Genomic DNA, 20,680 nt, shown 5'->3' with positions numbered 1-20,680 from the left:
GAAGTTTCCACAGTTACAGAGCCCAGTTTCCATGGGGGACTTCAACCACCCTGGCATCTTCTGGGAGGGCAATACAGCAATGCACAGTTAATCCAGGGAGTTTTTAGAGAGTGTTTGGGACAATTTCCTAGTGCAAGTGTTGGAGAAGCCTACTAAGGGCTATGCTCTTCTTGATCTATTGCTCACAAGCAGGGAAGAATTGGTGGGTATTGTAGAAGTGGATGGCAACTTGGGCAGCAGCAACCATGAGATGGTCGAGTTCAGGATCCTGAGGAAAGAAAGGGAGGAGAGAAGCAAAGTGGAGGACCCTGGACACCAGAAAAGCAGATTCAATTCCCTCAAGGAACTGATCGAGGGGATCCTCTGGCAGGCCAGTCTGAAAGGGAGAGGCGTCCAGGATAACTGGTTCTATTTTAAATAAACCTTACTGAGGGTGCAGGAATGGACAATCCCAATGCACAGGAAGACTAGCAACTATAGCAGAGGACCAGCTTGGCTTAGCAGGGAACTGTTCAGTGGCCTAAAACACAAGAGGGAAGCTTACAAAAAGTGGAAATTCAGACAAACAGCTAGGGAGGCATACAAGAGTATTGCTCAGGCATACAGGGATGAAATCAGGAAGGCCAAAGCACAATTGGAGTTTCAGCTAGCAAGGATTGTAAAGGGAAACAAGAAGGGTTTCTATAAGTGTGTCAGCAACAAGAGGAAGATCAGGGAAAGTTTGGGTCCCTCGCTAAATGGGAGAGGCAACCTAGTAACAGATGATGCAGAAAAGGCAGAAGTACACAATGGCCTTTTTCATAGACATTAGGGCTGGAAGGGATCTAACAATATCATTGGGTCCTGCCCCCTGCCCAAGGGGCAGGAAGTCAGCTGGGGTCAGATCACCCCAGCAAGATAAGCTTCCAAGTGTTTCTTAAAGGTATTCAGGGTAGGTGCTTGTACCGCTTCTGGGGGGAATCTATTCCAGACTTTGGAGACTTGGATGGTAAAGAAGTTTTTCCTTATGTCTAATCTAAAAACAGTGTTCCAGAAGTTTGAGACTGTTAGACCTTGTCTCCCTGTAACAGGTTGCCCTCCCCAGCAGCATCTTTATTTTTTTTTTTTCGGCTCGCTATCTGCAACCTATGAGGGGCACCCTTAATGTTTCTCGTATCCCACTTTTACTCTTCTGCCACGTCTTGATAGAAATATTTTACAAGAACATCTGTATGCAGGAGACTGCCTATTATATTTCTGTGTTGGGGTTATCAGCCACCACGGGCCTTGTCCCCTGTCTTTCTCTAGCTAGGCCTCCCAGTCTAAACCCACGAGATAAGGTTTGACTTCAAGGGTCTAGCTCCTTGGTCTTGGGACTCATGGCCCTCCTTTTTGCCTCCAATATGGAGCCCAGGCTCCCTGGCCCAGCCACCAGCCCCACAGCCAGGGGGCCACAAGTTCAAAGCTGGGCAGCAGTCTCACACCCCCACTGGACCAGCCCAAAAAGAATACAAACTGCACACCCAGTGCGCCAGACCACTTTGGCCTTTTATAACTGCACCTAAGGTGCTAATGAGGCCTCCTTCACCCCTACAGCCTCATCCACAAACCAACAGTCTATCAATCAACCAAAAAAAGTGATTGAGATTATACACACACAGTCAGTTAGTGGGTTCTAACCACAACAAAAAAATTGAAATTGAAGAAGGCAGCAATCTTCTTCAGGGCTTGGTGCTTCTGCTTCCCCGCTGCCTGTGACACTCCTCCCAATGGTGCTGCTGCCACTTCTCTAAGGATCAGCAGCATTCCCCTTCTCACAGCAGTCAGACCAGCAGCCAAGCCTTTCTATGGAGTTCCCACACACCACTTCTTTCCCCCTTTGGCCACTGCCCCCTTACTGCTGCCAAGCCCAGGGTTTTTATAGTTCTGGCCTGCCCCCTTCCGGTCACCTGACTAGCTGGCCAGGCTCAGCTTTTAACCCCTTCTCTGCCAGCAGACTGTGCCCGGAAAGTTCTGGTCTTAAAGGGACTGACCTGCCTTCGGGTAACAGGGATAGGGTTCCCTGTTACACTCCCCTTTCGGTGCCCTGGTGAACAGATGTTTTCCCACTTCCTGATGCACACCCTGTATATCCTTATAGGCTGCCACCAAGTCACCTCTGAACCTTCACTTCTCCAGGCTGAAGAGTCCCAGGCCTCTCAGCCTCTCCTAATAAAGCCTGATCTCTTGACCTCTAATCATGTGTGTGGCTCTCCTCTGGACTCTCCCAAGCTTCTCCACATCCTTTCTAAAGTATGAAGCCCAGAATTGGATGTGGTACTCCAAATGCAGCCTCACCAAAGCCGAGTAAAGTGGGAGGATGACTGGTTGAGATGCATCGGTAGATGCAAGCCAGAATTTTATCTGCTTTCCCGGCTGCAGCATCACATCGGTAGCTCATGTTCATCTTGTGGTTGATCATGACCCACATGTCTCTTTCAGTCATGGTGCTAGTGAGTGTAGCATTGCCAAGCCTATAAGTATGATGTGGGTTTTTTCTCCTGAGGTGGAGCACCTTGCATTTCTCCATGTTGAATGTTGTCATGTTTTGATCTGCCCATCTTGCAAGACTGTCCAGGTCAGCCTGAATTGCCAGCCTGTCCCTTAGCCTGACTACACTTCCCCATAATTTGGTGTTGTTTGCAAACTTAGCCAGTCCTCTTCTGACATCTGAATCCAAATCATTAATGAATATATTAAAGAGTACTGGTCTGAGTACTGAGCCCTGAGGGACACCACTGATCACCAGGTGCCATGTTAACGTGATTCCATTGACTATCATTCTTTGGATCTGACTATGGAACCAGTTCTCCAGCCATCAGACTGTAAGGTTGTCAAGGCCACAGTTCCCAATGTTACCATGAGTACATCATGGGAGACCAATTCAAAGGCTTTTTTGAAATCTAAATATATGACATCAACCTCTTCACCTTTGTCCAGGTGATGCATCACCTGATCATAGAAGGAAATGAGGTTGGTCAGGAAAGACCTACCCACAACTAAGCCATGTTGGCTATCTCTCAGAATGTTGACTTCCATTAGCCTGCTGTTGATGGTTTCTTTGATGATTTTTTCCAAGATCTTTCCAGGGATTGAGGTCAAACTAATTGGCCTGTAGTTCCCTGGATCTTCCTTCCTTCCTCTCTTGAAGATAGGCATTACATTGGCCCTCTTCCAATCTTCAGGAACCTCTCCCAAGCTCCATGAGTTCTCAAATATCCTTGCCATTAGTCATGCTATAATGTCAGCCAACTCTTTTAGTACTCTTGGGTAGATTCCATCCAGGCCAGCTGACTTGTGGATATCCAGCTTCTCAAGCTGTTCCCTCACAAGATCTTCACCAGTTATAGGTGTATGATCATCCTTACCATGGTAGTCTGCATCCTGTCAGGCAGGGTGATCTCCTTTAGCTGGTAGAAAACTGATGCAAAGTAATTATTGAGGAGATTAGCTTTTTCCTGGGTGTCAGTTGTCAGCTGCCCCATTTCATTCAGCAATAATCTGATGTTGCCCTTGCTATTTTTCCAACTTTCCATGTGTTTGAAGGACCTTTTATTGTCCTTGATTCCCATAGCCAGTATGAGTTTGGTTTAGGCCTTGGCTTTTCTGGTCCACTCCCTATAGGTGCAGGCCAGTGCTGCATAATCCTCCTTAGTGGTAGTTCCCAACTTCCATCCCTTATAAGCTTCTCTTTTTAGATTCAGGAGGACCATGAGTTCCCAAGTGGGTCAATTTTTGCTACCTTTCCTACAGGCTGGAATGGACTTCCCTTGTGCTTTTAGGATCATATCCTTAAGGAGTAACCATTCATCATGGACTCCCCTTCCTGTCAGATCATGGTCTCCCAGGGTTTCAACAACCAACCTCCTGAGCTTGTGAAAGTCATCTTTCCTAAAGTTGAGGATTTATGCATTGCTGACTGATTTGCCAGCTTTGCAATGGATAGAGAAAATGATCAATTCATGATCACTGTCAACAAGCTTCCCTCTGATCCTCAAGTCATTGACTAGATCATCCCCTTTGGCCAGTACCAGATCCAGAAGCACCTTATCTCTTGTCAGCTGGTAGACTTCTTGAGTCAAATAGAGCTCACCAATGCAAGTGAGGAAGCTTCGTGACTGATCAGATTTGGCTGAATGCTCTTCCCATGAGATGTCAGGGTCATTGAAGTCATCCTCAGTCTTTACAGTCAGTCTTTTACCTCAGTCTTCACAGGCAAGGTCAGCTTTTAAACTCTGCAAGTGTCAGCACAATTTGGGGAGGAGGTGAGAAGCCAGCAGTGGTAAAAGAACAGGTTAGGGACTAGTTAAAAAAGCTGGACATGTACAAGCCCATGGGGCCAAATGCAATGCACCCACGGATGCCAAAGCTATTGGCCAATAAGACTACAGAGCAATTGGCCATTGTTTTTCAAAACTCTTAGTGATTGGAGGAGGTCCTGGAAGATTGGAAAAGGGAAAATATAGTGCCTATCTTTAAAAAAGGGAAGAAAGAGGATCCAGATAACTACAGACTGATCTGCCTCACCTCAGTCCCTGGAAAAATCATGCAGCAGGTCCTCAAAGAATACATTTCTATATAATTGAAGAAGATGAAGGTGATTAGAAAGAGTCAGCATGGATTCAACCAAGAACAAGTCATGCCTGACCAATCTGGTTGCCTTCTATGATGAGATAACTGGCTCTGTGGATGTAGGAAAACAGTGGACATAATATACCTTGACTTTAGCAAGGCTTTTATACAGTCTCCCACAGCATTCTTGCAAGCCAACTGAGGAAGTATGGGTTGGATGAATGGACTATAAGGTGGATAGAAAGCTGGCTGGATTGTTGGGCTCAATGGGCATGTCTACACATGCACATTTACTGTGAAATAACCAAAATTACTGAGCAGTACAGGCACATGTCTACATGTGTGTTCCCATACTGCACAGTAAATATGGTGGCTTATGCTGACTTGAGCATAAATTTGATATCTGCATCATGCAGGTATCAAATTTATGCCCAATTAGTTACTGGACAATAATGCACATGTAGATGAGTTAATGCACAGAAACCCAGGGAACCTATCTCCTGGGTCTGCCCAGCCACTAGGGAGCTGGTCTGAGCCCAGCCCCAGGGCTCCTGGTTGGCTGCCTCTCCTAGCTTCATCTTGGGACTAAAGTTAGTCCCAAGTGTTGGCAGCTGGCTCTGGCTTCAATTTGGAACTAACTGGCAGCCATTTAGCCAGAGGCTGAGGCTCCCCCAAGTGGCCATCGGGGCATATGGCAGGCTGCTCTTATCTGGAACTAAATTTAGTCCCAGGTCACCTGCACCTAATAGCTAGCCTATTCCCACTTACTGCACAGTAATTTATTGCACAATAAATTTAAGTCAGTGCAAATGCACCTGTAGACATACCCAATGGGTAGTAATCAGTGGCTCAATATCTAGCTGGCAGGCAGTATCAAGTGAAGTGCCCCAGGGGTCAGTCCTGGGGCTGGTTTTATTCAATATCTTCATCAACAACCTGAAAGATGGGATGGATTGCATCCTCAGCAAGTTTGCAGATGAAACCAAGCTGAGAGGGAGTAGTAGATAGGCTGAAGAGTAGGGCTAGGATTCAGAGAGTCCTAGACAAATTGGAGGATTGGATCAAAAGAAATCTCATGAGGTTCAAGAAGGAAAAGTACTAAGTCCTAAACTTAGGGCAGAACAATCCCATTCACCAGTACAGGCTGCAACCAACTGGCTAACCAGCCTTGGGACCAACTGGTTAAGCAGCAGCTCTGCAGGAAAGCACCTGGGGGTTACAGTGGACAATAAGCTGAATATGAGTCAACAGTGTGGCCTTGTTGCCAAGCAGGCTAATGACATATTGAGCTGCGCTGCTGGGAGTGTTGCCAGCAGATCAAGAGAAGTAATTCTTCCCCTCTCTTTGGCACTGGAAAAGCCACATCTGCAGTACTGTGTTCAGTTTTCAGCCCCTGACTCTAATGGTCCTCTAATGGTCTCAAACGCTCTTGTTTTTGTTCTCTCTACTCAGCCTTGGTGAAACAACATAACTGAGTTTGAGAAGTCAGTTTGGTATGGCTATAAACTTGGCTGCTGAGTGTTTGTTGGAATGTTCCTAGCTCTTGACTGAGAGTGTAAGCTGGAATGCCCCTCATCTCAGCTCTTGTTTTATTCTTCCTGCTTGCTTTGCTACAGCAAATGAATGATCTGATCATAAACAGACAGAGTTTTGTACCACATCCATCAAAATGAAGCAGCTTGCCTCAGTTTATCACACAAGTATTAGGAAAAGATTAATCTATTCAACTGCCATACAGTCACTTATAGTGTGGAGAAATGTGAGGCAAATTATCTGCTGGTGTAAACAAATAGAAGCTAAAATGACCATATTCCCTGAATCTCAAAGAAGGACAACCTGAAAAGTGTTGCTGGAGTAATCACCTAAATGCTTCCTTTCTCCTGGCATCCCACAGTACTCCACTCATAGTAGTAGCAGTAGTAAGTAGGGTCAGAAGGGCCTTGAGCAGATCATCAAGTCCAACCCCCTGCCATGGGCAGGAAAGAATGCTGGGGTCAAATGATCCCAGCTAGGTGATTGTCTAGCCTCCTTTTGAAGACCCCGAGGGTAGGAGTGAGCAACACTTCCCTTGGAAGTTGGTTCCAGATCCTAGCCTCCCTGTCTGTGAAGTAGCGCCTCCTGATGTCTAGCCTGAATCTACTCCCGGTCAACTTATGGCTGTTATTCCTCATTACTCCTGGTACTGCTTGGGGGAACAGGGACTCTCCCATAGCCTGCTGGTCCCCCTTGGCCAGCTTGTAGATGACCACCAGATCCCCTCTCAGCCTTCTCTTGTGCAGGCTGAACAGGTTCAGGTCCTGTAGTCTCCCCTCATAGGGCCTGCCCTGCTGTCCCTGATCATGTGAGTGGTCCTCCTCTGGACACTCTCAATGCTGTCCACATCCCTCCTGAAGTGCGGCGCCCAGAACTGGATGCAGTACTCCAACTGTGGCCTGACCAGTGTCACATAGAGGGGGAGGATCACCTCCTTGGACCTGCTCATGATGCATCTGTGGATGCACGACAAGGTGCGGTTGGCCTTCCTGACCATGTCCCCACATTGGCAGCCCATGTTCATTTTGGAATCAATAATGACACCAAGATCCTTTTCTGCCTCTGTGCTGATGAGAAGGGAGTTCCCCAGCCTCTAGGTCTGCTGCTGGTTCTTCCTCCCCAGCTGCAGCACCTTGCACTTGTCAGTATTGAAACCCATTCTGTTCTTATCCACCCACCCCTGTAACCTGTCTAGATCTAGTTGCAGCCTGTCCCTCTCCTCTAGTGTGCCCACTTCTCCCCACATATTAGTGTCATCTGCCAATTTGAACAGGGTGCTTTTCACCCCCTCATCCAAGTCGCTGATGAAGATGTTGAACAGTGTGGGCCCAAGGACCGAGCAATGGGGGACCCCACGGCCCACATCCCTCCAGGTTGAAAAAGACCCATCCACCACCACTTTCTGGGTGCAGCCCCCCCAGGCAATTTGTGACCCATTTTACTGTGTAGGCATCAACACCACAGTCACCTAATTTCTTAATGAAAATGGGGTGAGACAGTGTCGAAGGCCTTCCTAAAGTCCAGAAAGATTACTTACACTGCGACACCTGCATCCAAGGATTTTGTGACCTGGTGGTAGGAGGCCACCAGATTGGTCTGAGAGGACCTGCCTCAAATGAACCCATGTTGGTTTCCCCTAAGCATGATCTCCCCTGCTGGTCCCTCGCAGATTTGCTCATGGATAATTTTCTCAAAGAGCTTCCCGAGGACCGAGGAAAGGCTAAAGGGCCTGTAGTTTCCTGGGTCCTCTTTCCTCCCTTTTTTGAAAATGGGAACCACATTGGCCCTTTTCCAGTCCTTCAGCACCTCACCAGTGCACCATGAGTGCTTGTAAAGCTGTGCCAGGGGTCCCGCAATGACCTCTGCCAGTTCCCTCAGCACTCTGGGGTGGAGGTCATCAGGACCTGCTGACTTGAACATGTCTAGACCCACCAGAAATTCTCTGACTAGGTCCTCACTACCCTAGGCCTGACAGCATCTCCCCTGAGTCTGTCAGGGATCCTTGGGGAGAATGCCCCAGTCCCTGCTCAAGAAGATGGAGGCAAAGAAATTGTTAAAGAGGTTAGCTTTGTCATCTGGTGTGACCACCAGATTTCCTAGCGTATCCTGCAGAGGCCCTGCGTTACACGGTACCTTCTTTTTACCACCTATGTATTTAAAAAATGTCTTATTGTCTTTGATCCAGGTCGCTAGTCCCAGTTTCATCTCCACCTTATCCATCCTAACAGCCCCCCTGTAGTCTCGGGCAATGGAGATATAATTCTCTTTGGTGATGGCCCCTCCCTTCCATTGGGTGTATGCCTCCTTTTTAGCTTTGAGACATTCGTGGATGCTTTTGGTGAGCCATGGGGGCTTTTGAACACTCCTGCGCCCTTTGATCCGTGTGGGGATTGTCACCTTTTGGGCTTGGAGGATCGTCTCCTTAAGGAACGACCACTCTTCCTGGACTCCCAACTCCCCTTCCCTCCCCTCCCCTCCGGGACCTCAGTGCCTCCCCAACTAGTCTCCTTACCTCATTGAAATCCACCATCCTGAAGTCTAGGTCTGTTGCCTTGCTGCAGGCCTTCAACACCCTGCAATGGATGGTAAATTCCAGTAGGCAATGATCACTATCACCCAGGTGGTCAAGAACCTGTGGTCCACTCACCAGGTCATCGCCTATGGCCAGGACCAGGTCCAACAAGGCATTTCCAACAAGGTATTTGGTGTGATTGTGCACCTCCTGGGTTAGATGGAGGTCCTGTAACTCGGCTAGGAACCTACATGAGCATAAGACCTGGCTGACTGCTCTTCCAAGTAGATGTCTGGATAGATCAGGTCACCCATGATGACCACGTCTTTTGACTTAACTACCTCCGCAAGCTGACCTGAGAATTCCTGGTCCAGCTCTTCCCCCTGGTTGTGTGGCCTGTAGTAAGCCCCTACCGTTAAGTCCCTTTCCCCATGACCCCCCTGTATACAGACCCAGAGCACTTCAGTCTGCCCCTCCTCTGACCCAGTGCTGACCCAGTGTTGAGGATGTGTATTGCTCTTTGACTCCCTTGCTCCCCCTCCCCCTCCCCCACCACCCTACTCTACAGTACACTCAGCTGTCTCCAGTTTTGAACAAAGATAACATGAAAAACATCTGAAAATACTATTGATCATTGTCACATTTAATTTTCTGAAAGAGAGCCAAAGGAACAGATATAAAGTACTGGTCTCTTGTTGTATTTTAATAGGAGCATATTCAGGACAGTGGTTAGTGCTTCTTTTGTGACAGAATTGTGCCAATATTCCATGCATGTATTGTAACAGCTGTAACATCCATTGTAGCCAAGGTTATTGTAACTTTTCCAGACAAAAAGTATACCTGTTGAATAATACATCAGAATTAAAATAGACTTCAGTAAGATATTGTGTGATTCATGTGATGTAGAACAGAAAATCATCACATAGTTAAAATTTCTCACTTTTCAATATTTCACTGTAGCTGACTTTTCAAAGTTCATAGATGAAGAGGTAGGAATTTATTTTCTTGCTTATCTTTGTTTATAGAAGGTTATACATGTTATTCACCACTCTGTCCCTGATGTTTCATACAGTTTTAGCTAATTCAAGAAGTTGTATGCCTGTTTGTGTCACCAGATTGGCACAAAGCACCTCAGGACCACAGGTTTTCTTGTTCTTCAAGATGTACCATTGTCTTGTTTGGCCTGATGCCACTGACAAAAATGGCAATCCGAGGTATTTCACAGGGAGCAGACTGAAGTTGTCAAAGGCTTGCTATTTCACAGTGGTATGTATTTTTGCCCTGGTTCAGCAAAATATTTAAGCATGTGCTTTAATTTCGGCTGACTCATTAAACTGTGTTACATGGGGGCTAGCAGGCAGGAGTGGGCAAGCAGCTGCTTTGGGACTGGAGAAATTCCATCCACTAAGTCTGGGGTGCTCAACCTCTGGCCCACAGGACACATCCAACCTGCAAGGCTCCCCATGGGTCCAGAAATTTGGTAGTGGGAAAGTGGTGGCACCACTCCCCTGCTGCCAAATCTCCAGAACCAATGGGAGCCCTGGCCCTTGCATTCTAGATCTGGTGCCCAATCCCAATGTGCACAACTGGGCAGGGGCAGTGCCATGCCCCAGGTTCCAGTCCCATTTTGGGGGTGGGAGGGGATGGTACTGAACTCCAGGACCTAATCCCAGTGCACAGGACAGGAAGGGGGTGGTGTCAGGCTGCAGGGCCCAATCCAGCATCCAGATGCACCCTGTACCACTTGTCTTGCCTGTCTGGCCAAAAGGTTGAGGAGAATGCACTAACCTGTTACTAATTATTGCCAGTTACTGTAAGGAAGAGAGAGAGAGTGTGTGTCTATATATACTCTGTAACTGTGCTTTCCTAAGTTTATGACTTCTCAGATAGCATTTCCTTAGTTATCCTTATGTTAAGTGCCTGTAAGTAGGTACGTTCTGTTGATTAAAGGAAAACAGGAAGGGTACACTTAGTTTTTCTAGGTTCCTGGGTGGGAGCCTAAACCAATTTAGCAGTTTTGTCAGGAAGCATCTTCAGTATATTGAACCAGCACTTTTGACTTCTGTTAACCACTTGGCAGAAAGGTTGCAACTATAAGAAGCAGTCATGGCCTAAGGTTGAATGGAATAGATTACCTAATGGCTGTTTCATCTGTAACATCAATCATTCCCTGTTTTACATCTTTATGGTGCATTAAAGCATGAGTTACTAAAAGGTATGACTTTTAGTAACTCTGACTGCTTAATGGCTCTCAATAAATTGAGTGATTGCTTAACTGTATTTTGTCTCTGTAAATATTTACATTGTAGGGTAAGTTTTAAGTAGTGCTGTTTATATTACATATATATTCATAAAAGTAATATAAATCACATAAGCATGGGGACAGGAACCCTCAGGTATAAGCTTCCTTAGGATTCTTAGAGGAAAAGAACGGTCCTTCTTTGTGTTGCCACTCTCGCACTCTGAGAGTACTTCATCTTCTCCACCACACTGGGCTGGATTACCTTTCTCCAAAGTAATATCCAATAGTAACTCCATGAGTATCTCCTTACTAAGTTTCTCTGAGATGTTCTTTTGGAGTTCAAGGTTTTCACCCCCGCAGAAAGATGCTGGGCTCATTCCACATCCTGCAAAGGCTCTGGGATTTGTTTTATGCCTTAGACCTGCCCTTCTACCCTGGCTCTCCACTTTCATTTCCTAGATTATTTGGAGAAGGATTTCCAACTCAAGTTTTGGGGATTTTTTTACTGACATATATGCTAAATAAGGAAATTTAACCCTTTTGCCAAGTCCTGGGCAGCATTACAAAGGTTAGATTCAAATTTATGGGTTTAACACCAACTTTTAACATTCTTGACTGCAGCAAAGGTTTTACACCATGCTTCCCTTACCCCAAGGATCCTTTATTCACCCCCACACTCTTATACCCCTGACTGTGCCATGCACTGTGCTGCCCCCATGCCAGCTCATCCCTCAGCCTTACTCCAGATGGCTCTCCTCACCCTGTCCTGGCATGGAACCCCATCTGTTGCCTCTCCCCACTCCCAGTCCCACAGCTTCATCCTGGCTGCACTTTCCCCACTTCACTTTTCTGCTCAGTGCCTGTCTGGCACCACATAACCCTGCTTACCATTGATATTAGCAGCTATTACAAACAGGCAATGGCCAGTAGGGGCAGCACATGGCTGGGGGATGAGGGGGCTAAGAGGTTGCCATGAACAATAAAGTCCTGATGTAGAGCTTCCTGCAAGGTGCTGCAATACCACTCATATGCAAAGTGGCACTGCTCTTCTCCATCTTTCTCATCCAGCCTCATTCCAACAATGGGTCTTCAATCCGGCTCAGATAGGGGAAATACTCAATATTCTCCAAGGATTGCCCTTTAATTATTATATGTGGAGGAGCAGCTGATTGGTTAGGGTTGGCTTGTAATGTATCTTCATATTTGTGAAGTTGACAGTGGGTGCGTCTATATGTGTGCTTTAATGAGCATTAAACTATTTTAATGTGCATTAAAGCATCACAAAAAAAATACACACTTTTGCTAATGCACATTAAAATAGGCTAATGCACCTTTTTCTAGTGCCTCACAATGGAGGTACTAAATTTAATGTACATTAGGAAAAGTGCATTAATGAATGTGTAGATAAGCCTAATGAGTACAAGCATGTTATACTTATAGCACCAATAAAGAGTGACCTATAGGTCCTCAGTTGGATATGCACACACAGCACAATCATCAGCGTACTGAATATCTGTAATAGAAATATTGGTTATCTTGGATTTGGAATGTAACTGATTGATGTTAAAAGATTACTATTCATGTGGTAACTCCAGATGGAAGTCTGTCAGCAATGAGATGAAGAACAGTTACTACATAGATGGAAAAGAGTTTTGGTGTAATTACACATCCTTGCTTGACTCCAGTTTTGATACTCCTCAATTTGCATCTTCACTGACCTGCTTTCTTGCATGCATACCAGACTCTGGCTTCTTTTCTATTCATTCCATCCAGGAAGAGCACACACCAACTGCAGATATTTCCTCAGCCTGATGAAGGGTATTTATACCTGAAAACTTGCCAAGAACAATTTTTCCAACTATTTGAGTTAGTCTAATAAAAGATATCAGATTTACCCAAACAGCCTTGTCCACCTTCTGGATCTCAGCTTTAATGCAGTGCTAAGTGTTCTGCCTCTGGAGTTGATGTCATTCTTCTAAGCTTTCCCTTTTTCTGTCCATGAGAGCTTGAATTTCCCTATCATTAATGTTTCTTTGTGGAAATGGCTAGAGATTTTTTGCATGCTACATGAATGCCTTTCCTGAGGCCCTCCCAATGATCAATAGCTTTGAGACCATCAGGGAAGTTAGAGAATTTCTTACTGAGGCACTGATGGAAATCATTGCTTTTAGCAAGCTCTTTCAAGTACTCACTATTGAACTCCTCCCTTATTTACACTTTTGTCTATATCATTTTGGGGCAATATGAATGGAAAGGATGGAATGTATCAAACAAAGATTTGTCCAGCAGTCATCTGCCCTGGTCATAACTCTGGTGATATAGGTGTTGTGATGGTCCTGGGCATATACTATCATGTAGCCAATCAAGTACCAGTGTTTTGACCAAGGGTGTGTTACACCTCCATGGTGCTAAAGGATCACAAAAGAATAATTCACCAGGAGTTTAATGCAAAATACATCTCACACAATTCAATTTAACTAAAATCTAACTTTATTAACACATTCAATTCATTAATAGTTTCTATAGAGAGAGAGAGAAAAGTACTTATTTCAGTAGTCTCACCCAATCCCAGATATTACTCTATTTCACAGAAAAGGTGTCCAATCAGTTCCTGAAAGTAGACAGTGTTCATCTATGGGTAATGGCTGTTTTTAAGTCCAAATGTTGTTGAATGAAAGCACACACCCAACTTCCTTCTTGCCCGCCTTTTATGCTTTTTCTTCTGATGACACTTCATTTCTGGGTACTGTTGATTGGTTTCCCTGTGACCCTCATACTGTTCATTTTCTTATCTTGTCAGCATATTCCTTTGTTCCAACAAACCCATGATATGCACACATCTTAATTTGGTCTTTTACCTGTGTCTTAATTTGGGTATGCCCTGGACTCCTAATTTGTTCTGTCCATCAAAACCGGAAATTCCCAGGGCTCTGCAATTGGGCACTGTCCAACTGGTCCCCTTTCATTAACATATCCAATTGTCATCCCTCTGATTTAGTAGGTTAGTGCCAAGTTCAGTTAATTTGAGCTAGTAACAAGGCCTACATTATACATGCCTATGTATAAACTGCTTCTCACAATGATAAGAAAAGAGTGAAACAATGTGAAAGTGAGCTCAAGCAAGCTCAGAATGCAGAAGAAAAGTTCAAATAATAATAAGCTATAAAAAAATTAAGTAATAGTTAAATGAGGCTGAATATAAAAGAAAAGTTTAAATAATATTATAATTCACCACTCAAGCAGGTACAACAAAGCTAACTATGACAAGCTAACCTAACAGGTGCATCATATGGTGTTTATTGGACTGAATTTACCACTTATAAAAGGTACTGGTTAGATATCAAACCCACAGTGGATGAAGAAGCCTTCTTTGAAATCCTAATTAAAGTGCATCGACTCTGAAGAGGCAAGATTTCAAAAACATCTCTGCACTTAATCTTTCCTATCATGCAGCTTTAGATGTTTCTGCTTTTAGTGAATGGATTTTTCAATGGCCTTCTGAAGCCCCTTACTTTCCCTAATGATTTTATAGGGAGCATAAGACACACATTTTGGATCCCAGCTGGAGGCCAAGCAATGCAGCCCCTTGCTTGTAAGTGTTTAGGTCCTTTATTGGATCTGGACCTTAGATTCCAATTCAGAAAACATTTCATAGATTTCATATATTTCATAGATTTCTAGGGCTGGAAGGGACCTATTAGTCATCGAATCCAACCCCCTGCTCTGGGCAGGAAAAAGCACTGGGCTCAAGTGACCCCAGCCAGGTGCTTGTCTAATCTCCTTTTAAACACCTCCAGGGTAAGGGAAAGCACCACCTCCCTTGGAAGCTCATTCCGTATTTTGGCAACCCTCACTGTAAAGAATTTCTTTGTGATGTCCAATCTAAATTTGCCCTCCTTCAGTTTATGGCTGTTGTTCCTAGTAACCCGAGGAGACCCTGGTAAACAGAATATCCCCTATTCCCTGATGACCCCTCCCACCCCTGATGAGTTTGTAGACAGCCACAGGATCACCTCTCAGCCTTCTCTTACGGAGGCTGAAGAGATTCAGGTCCCTCAATCAGTCTTCATAGGATCTTATCTGCAGGCCTTCAACCATACAAGTAGCCCTCCTCTGAACCCTTTCCGGGTTATGCACATCCCTCTTGAAGTGCAGCGCCCAAAACTGGATGCAGTACTCCAGCTGTGGCCTTGCCCATGCTGCATAGAGGGGGACTATAACTTCCCTAGACCTGTTTGTGATGCACCTACTAATGCAAGAAACAGTGGCATTTGCCTTACTTATTACCTCATCACATGCATATGTTTAAAAACATAATTTCATGAATAGCTATTCATCCAAGTATTTACCACATGTTTGAGGGCTGTAAGGAAGACTTTTACATCCACCAGGGTTCTAGAGTCCTCTCCTAAGGGTAGGTGTGTACAAGTAGTCTTTGAAAGATCTCAGCAGAGCTCACTCTTTTTACCACACAGTTGTCAGAAGAAGAGGTGATAGCGGTGCCTGGTTTTATATAATTCCCTTCTCATTGGAGCACTCACTTAAGACATGGAAAGCTGAGGACTGTAGAACCTCGTCAGCCTAAAGAGGTTGAAACCCACACCTCCCACTTCCCAGAAGAGGGCCCTAACCAGCAGCCCAGAGGCTAAGCTGAGTGGGGATTTAACTTTTTTCACTTGTCTTTAGTAGTTGTTCCATTGCATAACAAAGAATGCGAGATATAGGTGTAAAAGGAGAGAAAGCTAAAAGGAATTTGACTCTGTAGTTCAGTGATTAGGTCCTACAGTTGGGAAAGAGAGTCCTGGGAATCCAGTCCTCACTTTCAGCATTATTTTTATTTTTTATCAATTATTGTCCTTGGCTCAGGGACTGGAAAACACATGAAGAAGCTGATTCACATAAGTTTTGGAAGTGCACTTTTAAAGGATTTTTATATAATTGAAAATACATATTTTGGATGTGTATTTCTCTCAGTCCCTATTCCAATGATTTTGTCAAAAACAAAAACAAAAACAAAACAGAGCAAACATTCAAGGACGGTCTCAGGGAAAGCTGAAAATATAGGACAATTTTTTAAGCCTCCATGCTTTACCACCTAGAAAGCTTTTCAAGACAAACAGGACACAAATTATACGATTTAAGCATGTTGCAGTTTTTTTTTAATTTGTGGGCGGGAGAAAGTCATTGTAGCCCCAAACCATACAAGTTATATATACAAGTTATAAATAGAATGTTTAGCACCTTAAATTGATTGCTCCCAAAATATTTGGTGGACATCCAATTAAGATCAGGCTGTGTCCTTTTGAAAATGAGTTTCTAAAATCAAAAGTCTTATGGCAATTTATGTTTCTTTCTGAGTCTCTATCTGAAATTCAGGATAAAGTGTTCTTCGTTGGCAGATAAAGTACATTTACAAAGAGATGTGATTTAGGATTCTCTCTCCAGAAAAGGAAAACAAACCTTTTGAAGTTTATTTAGCTCATAACTTTGCTTCAGTAAGTTCTAAGAAATCATTAGTTGAAAGTGGAATGTGTCCCCAAGATTTTTGCAAAATATAATGAGATGGAACAAATATGGGCAAATTGATAATTTTGCTAGGAATAAAAAATAAAATTATAAATATTTTATATCTGTCCCAGCCGCCTGCAAAGGGTTCAGGGATTGAGAGTGCGGTCGGGGGTAGAAAGGTAAGAAAGATTTATTGACTTAACAAAAACACAACTACGCATAGTAACAAAACAAACAATGACAGACAAAAGCAATTCATGTCGGCAACTTATCGGCAGTCCCCTCTGATGCCTGATACACAGCAAGCTTCTCTTTCCACAAAGTTCAGTGAAGTCAGGAGTCCCCGAACAGCGCTGTCTGAAGGGTACCAGGAAGGACCCTGGAATGCAGTCCTTGGGCTCCTCAAGGTCCACGGGTCCACTGATCCAGACAACAGCTACTAATCCTTTTCACAGAGCTGTATCTTCCTTCTGAATGGTTTCCAGATATTCTAGCTAATTTATAGCTTCTGAATGGTTCTGATAACAAACGACCACTCAGATTCCTTTTACTTCAACTGTCCTTAGACTGACCAAAAGCAGTTCCAGCCTTGCATTCCTTTGATAAGGTAATTTTAAGTGCACCACAGGGCCTTACTACTTTTAGGCTTTGCTAAATGTACTAGGCCTTACTTTATACAAGGCCTCACTACATTTTAAACTTTAATTAGGCTTTTAGCAACAACACATAGCTTAATATCTAAACAAATACAAAAAAACACTTGGTCTAATCTTCATAGAGCCTTCAGCAAGCTCCTTTATCACACAGGCACACTTTTCAGCTGTCACAATCTCTTGGACTTTTTGATAAAGTTTAGCTGAATAAATTTTGCTCTTGCATAAAGACTTTCTTTCTGTCAAGGTTGCTGGCATTTTTAAATCCTCCATGGCGAAGGCTGTGGCTGATGTCATCAGCTGGCTGCCACCGAACTTAATTGAGAGTTGCTTGAAAAACCGGTGCAGTGCCAGCTCGCGCAACCCTCCCAACAACCCAGCCTGCCTTTCCGGTAAATGTTCAGGGCCAGGGTCCCCAGATCTATCCCTGGAGCATCAGGGATTGCCCTTGGCACTTCTGGTTCTCAGAAGCAGCTCCCACCACCACGCGTGGGCATGCCTATTCATTAGAATGAGAGAACAATAACCTTACAGAAACTCTGAGTGTATCCCTGAGAGCAGCAGAGCCAGCCTTAGGGGTGGGAGATGTGAGCGATCACCCAAGGCATCATGGACAGGAGAGTGCCAAACGTACACACATATATACACACTAGGGCTATGCAAAGCTTTGGTCACTGATTTGATTTGGTGGAGATTCAACCTGATTCAGCAGCTGAATCTCCAAATCCAAATTGAATCAGTTGACCCTTTAATCTCTCCGAGTCGAATCAGAACCCTCCGAATCAATTCGGAGAGATTTGATGATTAGGACATAGACACAGTTTTAAAAGTTCTTCTACATACCTCAAGGTACCAGGCGGCTCGTGAATGCTGAGGTGGTGGGGCACATAGAGCTTCCCATGGGAGCATAGGGGGCCCCCCATGCGCTCAGCAATGGACTCACAAGTGGACCAGAAGCACTTCTGCTCCATTTCTGTGTCTACTGTGCAGTGCACAGGGGACCCTTCCCCCACCCCCCAGCTAAGTGACTGGTGCCTCCTGGGTCTGGGAGGGCACCTAGGGTCTCCCCATGGCTGATTATCAAACTGGGGGGCACAAGGGGGGGTCCCCCAAGTGCTCAGCGGCAAACCAGGTAGTGGACTGGAAGTCCTTCTTGTCCACTTCTGGGTCTGCTGCCAAACATGCAGGGGGCTCCCCCACACTCTTGTGGGACACTCCATCTGCCTCGCCATCTCAGCATTTACAAGCTGTGCCTGGTACCTCGAGGTATGTAGAAAAACCATTTAAAGCTAGGTCTATGGCCAAATCTGTGATTCTCTGAATCAGCATCAAATCTTCAGATTTGGATTCAGCCAAATTGAATCAGGACATTGATCTGAATCAACTAATCAAATCACTGTTCCCCAAAACAGGCCAAATCTGAATTTGAAACGAATATGGCCCGCTTTGCACACCCCTAACGTACACATGTAAGCAGCCCGCACTCCCCTCACAGTCCCAACCTGCCCCGCCCCATCAGGCCTCTCCCCAGGGAGGAGAAGCAGTGCCCATCCTTCCCCCATCTCCAGCCACTGCTCAAGAGGAGCCAAGCCAGGCACATGTGGGTGGGGTGGCGTCTGCTCCAATCCACTTTCCTTGCTCCTGCCCACCTGCCTGCCTGGCACACCATGCCGCTCCACCTCCTTGCCAGACTGTACCCCATGCCCCTGCCCCTGCCTCTGCCCACAACAGTGCCACTGACTTGTGGTGGGGAGGGGAGCACAAAAATACAAGTTCTTCCAGGGTGTTATTTTCCATAAGGCCAACTCTACCAGAGATCGATTCTGCTTGACACCCCAGGATTATGTCACAAAGGTACCTTTATATGATATCCATATTTATCTCTACTTAAAGTTTCAAAGGTTTTGAGAATACTTTAAAATGAATATAGTGGCCATAATGTGACCAAAATATAGACGTTTGGTTCATTTGCCAAAGTGCAAACTTTGGTCTTGAGGGCACAATCATTTGTTTTGCCAAGCTGGATATTAAGGGGGACATTCTTTTATTTTGTCTAAGCATCTACAGAATACTACAGTTTTGGAGGCATTCAAATGAGGGGGGACGCACACCAGCATGCAACTGCCTCCACTAAAAAGTTTTTGTAACTGGAGCTAATACAGGCTGTGAACACACACACAGAGAAACATGAATAAAACATAAGAGACTGAACAGACCCTGGCAGCCTTACAGGCACTTGAATCCCTTACATGTACTTGAGTCCCATACAGACAATAAAATCCTGAACAGGCAACAGTGTGTCTTATATCTCAAGTGTTCTCAGATTTTTAGAGGAAATCAGGTACTGACATTTGAATGTGGGGCTTACATTGCATTAATGTGCTAATACTGTGCTGTGGTTAATACCCATAAAAATAGAGTGGACAGTTCATCCTACTAAGGGAAACCTTGAACGTTGGATTTTCCACTACCAGTGTTAATGACTTATCTTTCTCAGTTTTGGAAAACATATATTCCACATTTTGGGAAATATACATTTTAACATCTAGAACTTTTTTTGATGTGGACATTACTCTCTGTATAACTGTGAGACCACTTAGTGCTTATCCATACAGGTCAGATGGAACAAATACTTAATGAAAGTTTGAAACCTGAGAACTTAAACCACCTGATTCAGAATCTACTAATATCAACAGAAAGATATCCCGTTAATTTCAATGAGCTTAGATGACCATTAGCTTTAAATGAATCCTGAGACCTAGAAAAGAACTTTTTATTTATCTCAAGTAAATAATATGGTGAATGCAATAACAACAACAGCAATTTGCACCAATGTATCATTTGTCATGTTTACACCTACTAAAAACACTAATTAAGCTGTGGATAGGAGATATTGAAATGGAGAAGCTTTTACATTTTTCCTAAGTGATAATGCATTTTACCTGCTTCTTCTTACAACATTTATACCTTCTAACATTTATACCATCTCCACCACAGGTTCTCTTATAAATACTTAGCTTATAAATGTTTCTAGGGAAACAACCCATGTTATTTAAAATAATCACTAAATGTATTTTGAACAAGCATTTCTAATGAGTGGATTAACAAATACTAAGACGTTCTTCTACATTTTCAAAGAACTATGGACATCTTTAGATATATGACTCCTGTTGATTTTTAATGGGTAGTCACCCAGGTAAAAACTTGAGCAAACCTTGAAAATGTTAGGATTTGTACAATTGTAATCTTACTTTGCAACCAGCGTTGCCAATCCAAGAATTCTTTTTTGCTGACAGTCTGCAAACTTGTTACTGACATGTGTTTTTACTAACATATGTTTTAAATTATGTAAATTTAACCCTTCTGTTAGGCCCTGGATGGCAGGGACAAAGGCTGCACCCACATCCCACTCCCCAGTCTTACCCGTGCCAGCCCCACATGCTGCCCCAGAATGGACACCCAGCCCTCTACATCCTCCCCCTCCTCACAGCACAGACCTTTCCCATATGAACCATGTCTTCCCTGTCCTGACCCATGCCTCCTACCTGAGAGTTAGGTAATGTTACAGGCAGGTGATAGGATACAACAGCAGTACATAGCTTGGGGGGATGGGGCTACAGAGGCTCCTGTGGGCCACAAAGC

Source organism: Alligator sinensis, unplaced genomic scaffold (genome assembly GCF_000455745.1).
Source record: "Alligator sinensis unplaced genomic scaffold, ASM45574v1 scaffold777_1, whole genome shotgun sequence".
NCBI lineage: Eukaryota > Metazoa > Chordata > Crocodylia > Alligatoridae > Alligator > Alligator sinensis.
This window is presented reverse-complemented; position numbering follows the sequence as displayed.